Source organism: Lycium ferocissimum, chromosome 3 (genome assembly GCF_029784015.1).
Source record: "Lycium ferocissimum isolate CSIRO_LF1 chromosome 3, AGI_CSIRO_Lferr_CH_V1, whole genome shotgun sequence".
NCBI lineage: Eukaryota > Viridiplantae > Streptophyta > Magnoliopsida > Solanales > Solanaceae > Lycium > Lycium ferocissimum.
In genome coordinates, this window is record NC_081344.1 from 31,331,081 (window position 1) to 31,337,993 (window position 6,913).

Here is a 6,913-nt window from a genome sequence, read left to right on the forward strand (position 1 = left end):
CCGCGGAGATGACATGACCGGGATTCTTGGTACGTGTATATATGTGATATTACCGCTGGATTCTTGGCCGCGGTATGTGTGTATGTGATATTGCCGGATTCTTGGCATGCGGTATGTGTGTATGTGATATTGCCGCTGGGTTTTTGGCCGCGGTATGTGTATGTGTGATATGATATGTGATAATGTGATGAGATGATCTTATTTGCTGAGTCCCTCACTAGAGGGCCGGGACGCGATATGTGTGCATATGATATGTGATTTTGGACAGTTTGGATTATGATCAGTCGGTTAATGTCAGCCCATATGATGGGTTTGATTTTCCGTATATAAGAGACAGAAATGTTTTCCAGAGAAAGCGAAGCGTTTTGGCATTTTGGTTATCATATTTGTCTTTTGCACCTCTTAGGTATGATTTGTATGTCGGATGCGAGCACTTTGGTATGTTGACTATTATGCTCATTTTCTCGTACCGACTTCGGTTATGACCGTTTCGTACTTCTGCTTTGCATACTCGGTACGTATTCCGTCATCGACCTCCTTTCTTGGGGGCTGCGTTTCATGCCACGCGGTACCGCGATGAGTAAGTGATGTTAGCGAGAAGATGTTCCGGTGGATTGGCGAGCTCCATTTCCTCCCCGAGTGTTCGCCGAGTCGAGTGTTTTTGATATGGTATACGAAGTTATGGTAGAGACTTTGCGAGCATGTCGGAAGAGTGTGTGATATGTCGGTTTGTAAGGCTAGGCGAGCCGATATGTTATTATGCATTATTTTATGCGATTTTTTTTGTAATCGGCTATGTAAGTGATATATCGATGCATTATGTTATAGATTCGTTATGACTACGGATTTTATTTGATTTGAAAAAAGATGAAAGGCATGTATGTTTTTAAGAAAAATTTTCATTACGTACTTATGTCATGTTTTGCGGGCGGATGATTATGTGTATTATGAAAGTCGGTCGGTTCGCTCGACCCTAGGTAAGGGTCGGGTGCCCACATCATGCCTGACACTCGAAAATTAGGTGTGACGGTGCGTTGCTGTTGTTGAAAGTTGTGGCTGACGATATATATATATATTTGTGACGATTTGGGCGACGTTTCACTTTTAGCGTGTATAAGATACGGTTATGCTGCTTGATCGACGTTTGATCCTTGTATATGTATAAGTTATTTGTGTGTGCTATTTCGGTTAATGGGTGTGTACGGACCCCGGCTCGGGCACTAGTCACGGCCCCTGCGGGACAGTCGTGACACCGTATCGGGTACCGGTGCTTAACCCACCGGACACCTCTTATCGTACTCATATTCACATCTTGGTGAGCCACATAGCTTACTTATAATTTATATGCATCAATAGTGCTAATCTCGTTGGGCAACAACACATTTATATCATCATCAATAACAATGCCCGTATCCGTATACACAATGGGCGACGAGGCTATCAAAATGATAGGCAAAATATGAGCCAACAAGGCTAAGGACATCTAATCATATACAACTGTCTACGAGCCTCTAAGAAGAGTATGTCGTATCATATAGGCAGGACGGGGCACCGCCATGCCCATAGGTATGTACACAAAAGAATAAAAAACCAAAAGGCAGCCAGCTCTGAAAGTGAAATGGAAGCTCCCCGTATGTAGTCGGCCGAACAAGATATCTATGGATCAAGCCTGTCTCCCTGTTCACCTGCGGGCATGGCGCAGCATCCACAAATAAAAGGATGTCAGTACGAATAATGAACTAATATGTAAAGCATAATCAACATCATAATAAGAGCATAAGGGACAGCATAAGAAATAGCATAAGATGGGAGAATCAGGAGATAATAGCCATCATCATAATTACTTACTTGTCTTTCATAGGGACCTTCCATTCTAGTCGTGTCGTGTACATACATATATACATATACAAATATATATATATATATATTCATATATATATATCCATATTCATATACATATTCGTATCCATAGCGTACCCGAACATGAAGGTTCGGTGGTTTCACATACGCCATGACAAGGCTCGGTATCATACATACTTGGCCCTACCAAGATCGGTGTTATCCGTACCTAAGCTATTTGCGGTGGTGTGCGCGCGATAGGTGTCATACCCGCCATATAAGTTTAGTGTTACATAATAGTCATACATAATTAAATGCGTATACATAGGAGTTCGTAGTATCATCGTCATCATTGACATCATCATTTTCGTTATATTTATCCTTAGAGGATCAACTATCATATAAAAGAGGCAATAGAATCGTGAACGTATCGAGAATCATAAGCTTTGGAAACCTTAGAGATAGAGTCATTTGGAAGACATTATGGAACTCATGAAAGGATACATATAGCAAGGGAACCATGCCTTAATGAAAGAAGGGTTAGCCTTACATACCTCTTTGTCGCCTTAACTATTTAATGTTCCCCGTTGAAGCTTGAATAATCTACATTTGGAAGGATTCATAACATGGCTAAGCCTTAATGATACTACTAAATTCAAACTAGAATAATTCATGACCTAATGAAAATTGGGCAAAGCATTTCCCCCTATTTCATCAACTTCCACCGTATCACAAAACAACTCTACAACCACAATAATATCCACAATATCATAATCAAATATTCACGGTCGATTTAGCCTTCAAAATTCATCCTTGTGTTATTTCATTACCGGCAACTTCATACCCATTTTAGCACATTTTCATATAATGCGTCTTTATCACCATTATTACTTTCCATAGCAATATTATACTTGTATTATACTAAGAATCATAACTCATGTTAGCTTACTACTCAAAAACCTCATAAAACCTACATTTAGAACTCATCTTCCACTTTTTCCTTCTACCCAGTTGTTCAACAAATAAACATTCTTGATAATATGTAATAAGTATGAAAACTAACCTTTTATCTCATAGGAATGAGCTTTGGAGCAAGCTATCAACTTATATGAAAACCCTAGCTTTAATATCCAAAGGATTCTTGGAGTTTATTAACCCTATAGCAAGACCTCCCAGCACATGGGTATCTTGATTCTTGCTTATTGATATTTAATCTCTCTTGGATTTTGGCTTGGATTAGTTTATGGAGTGGAAGAGAGGGTTTTTAGAGAGCCTTTGGATCTGGTTTGGTAAAATAATATGTCCAAATGAAGTGGAACGAAATATATAAAGCGGAACTTAAACTCCGTCGGCTGATTCTACACCCGTTTTGACGGGCCGTATAAATTCCTACGGACCGTCAAAATGGTCTGTAGAACTACCCGATCAAATATAGGTCCAGTGACCATTTGACAACGAGGGCATGTCAATTGACGGACCGCGGGGTACTCTGCGGGTGTCAAAATTCCTCGCAGCCGTCAAATGGTCATGCGAAATTTTCTTCTCGGATCGTACGTAAGTAAAACATGCATAACGTTTTACTCAGACGTCACATTGATGAACGGTTTGTTGCGTTGGAACCTAGACTTGATGAAATTAAATTTGGAAAAAAGAAACACACCAAAACTCCTCATATTATAGGATATATTCCCCCACCAATTTGGACAAAAATTCTGTCCGAAAATTTTGCCAAGTTTTACCAAAGTTCCCACAAACTCAATTCCTTTATTTGTTTGTTCTTAAATCCTTCCATATCTCATTTCATGGGCTTAAACCCCCATAACCATAATATGGGAACATTTAATCTCATATATCCTAAGGTAACTCCCATTTCCACGATTAGGACAACTAACGCCTAACGAATCTCAACGGACGAAACTACGAGGTGTAACAGTACAAGTAAAGAATTTCTTTGGTATTGGAGTTGGGGATTTCCTCAAGTGGAGTATCTTTATCCAAAGACCATTCCTATATAATCAAAGGTGATTTTTACACTTATTTCATGTTATTGAAGATATTGAGTGGTTGAAGGACTTGGGTTAGAGAAGAAAGTAGAGTATGAGCTCAAATATGGAGAAAATGGTATTTTGAGTAGTAAGTGTGAATCATGATTCTTAGTATGAGATGAGTATAATCCTGTTATAAATGATGCTAATGACGTTGAGGAAGTGTTATGTGAAGAATAAATATGATGTTGTAGTATAGTTATGGTTATCGATGATTTTGAAGGTGCATTTGAGCAGTAAAAAATGTTTAACTTGAAGAATCTATTGATTATGATATTATGGGTGTTGTTATCAATGTTTGGGAGTTGTCTTACTAGATGGAGAAAGTTGTCAAAACAAAGGAAATGCTGCCCAATTTTCGTTAGCTCTTAGTCGCCTTCGCTTAGCCTTATGCATGTTTCTAATGATCTAATGTAGTACGAATTCTCTTGAATGTAGAGTTGTGAGCTTGGAAGGAGAACGCTTAGTTGTTAAGGAGATGTAAAGGTATGTAAGGCTAGTCCCCTTCTTTCAAAGGCATGACTTCTATATTAGGATTTCCTTTCTATATTTCCATGACTTTCTTACATCCCAAAAGGTAAGAGCTAAAGATTCTTAAGAGCTTCGTATGAGATGGATATGAGACATGTTCTATGATAATGATGATGATAATAATGCTATTATGATCTTGATAATCCTATTTTATGATTCCACTGATATTATTTTTGTTGTTGTCTCACCTCATGATATTAGTTCCTTCAAGTTGAGACATAGTGATGAGGATTATTCCATAGTGCAATCGGAGGTTCCCAACCTTACGTCACTCCGATAGAGTTACAGTTTTTACTTGAGCTCTCATGCATGCTTTAGATTATGTATATGTAAGATTACATCGTGCCTAGTTGGCTGGAGCAGTCACCACTACGATAGGCGTAGTGGGCAGCTATAATGATGATTACACCATGTCGAGTTGGCCGAGCAGACACCAATAGTGGGCGGCTTGAGATGTTTACCCCGGACGCGAGATGCCCGGACGCGGGCTAATGATGATCACACCGTACCTATATTGTGGGCTATATATATATATATATACATATATATATATATATATATATATATATATATATATATATATATATATATATATATACATGATACGACATGTTTGTTATTAAAAGTAGCATGCATGATTACGCCTTAAGGCGATCGATTCTGAAGTTATCTTTTCATCTCATGTTCTCTTACTTCTTTATTATACTAATATACATGCCTTACGTAGGCAGTACATTGTTCGTACTGACGTCCTTTTCTTTTGTGGTATTTGTGTTCATGCCCACGGTGAACGGAGGGACGGACCGATTCTAGGAGCTTTCTCGGCGGAGAGGTATAGGAGCACTCATTTTCGGAGTCGCCAACTTCTTGGTATACTATTTTGTGTACACATTAAGGGCATGGCGGGGGTCTTTTGTCTGGTCCTTATGATTATAGTGTTCACCATTAGAGCGGCGATGCTTATGTGTGGGTTGTAGATGCTACGTGTCCTTTTCATTGTATATTTTGGACATCATTTTTGGAGCCCTGTGGGCTTATGCACATATACATGTGTCACGACCCAACCCCGTAGGCCACGACTAGTGCCCGAGCTGGACACTCGTATACACACCTGTTAGCTATAATCAGCCCATAACTAGCATGATAAGGAACTTATATAAAAAGGCAAGACGTCGCTCACTCATCGCATATACATACGTATCATAGCAACCCGTCTCCGAGAGTTACAACTTTCAACGTATAACATCGTATATGGCCCGTGAAGGCTATCATATATAGGGGAACATCCCGGCCCATACACGAGCGACAAGGCTATCATAACACACAGCTTCCGAAACATGTATATATATATATATATATATATATATATGCAAGCCGACAAGGCTGCCACTACACACAACATCCCAAAACATATACATATACGCAAGCCGACAAGGCTGCCACTACGAATGGGAACGCCCCAAAACATAAGTCATACGGACACGAAGCCGAATAAAGAATCTATACACACCCACACATATGTCTACGGACCTCTAAGAGTAACAACATGATATCATATAACGGGACGGGGCCCCGTCGTACCCCCGGATAGACACATATATACAACAAAAGGACCTGTACCAAAAGCTAGCTCGGAACAAGTGGAGCACTCCAAGATAGCTGAATAGATATCCCTAAGTCAAGCATCACCAAAGCAAGAATCTGTACTGCGGAATGGCATGAAACGCGGCCCGAAGAAAGCGGGGGCGGTACGAAATATATGCGAGTATATAAAGCATGAAATACGGTAAACGAGGATTATAACCGAAATAAGAAGTACAACGAGTACAATAACCAGAATACCAAAATGCTTGCTTTTGAACACAAATCATGCATGTCAATATCATATATCATATCCGGCCCATTATAGGACTTGGTGAACATGGTCGCCACCCCGTCTTTGGCGCCATAACACAGCATACTCCGGAAACGCATAACTCCGTATCACGAAATAATCAGACACAAAGATAGCCCTGTCAACAAGATAGCACAACATAACACTATAACACGATAACACCATAACACGGGGATAACACCATAACATATATATCACCTGCACAATCGCCTCTTTAGTGAGGGACGCTGTGAACAATGCGATGGCTTGTGCACGATAACATACCTGCCCGGACTCGGTGAAAGATGTAACAATTTGTATGCACGAGCGAGTAGTGAGTAACCATATGTATATAAATCATCTTTTGAGACTCAATAGATAAGTAGACTAATCAACGTCAGACACCCGTAGTCATACTTTCGATACTCTTTGAACATCATTATGAACTATATCAAAATAAAACCTCGGGATCATAGACATGATGTATCAAATTAATACAAAGCATTATGAAAGTTATGGTATTAGTCATTATGAAGTCTTTCAAGAATAGGAACTTTTACGCGTCACATTATCCAATCATATAGAAACTCGAGGGCGTGAGTCGACTATATTAAGAATTCTAACA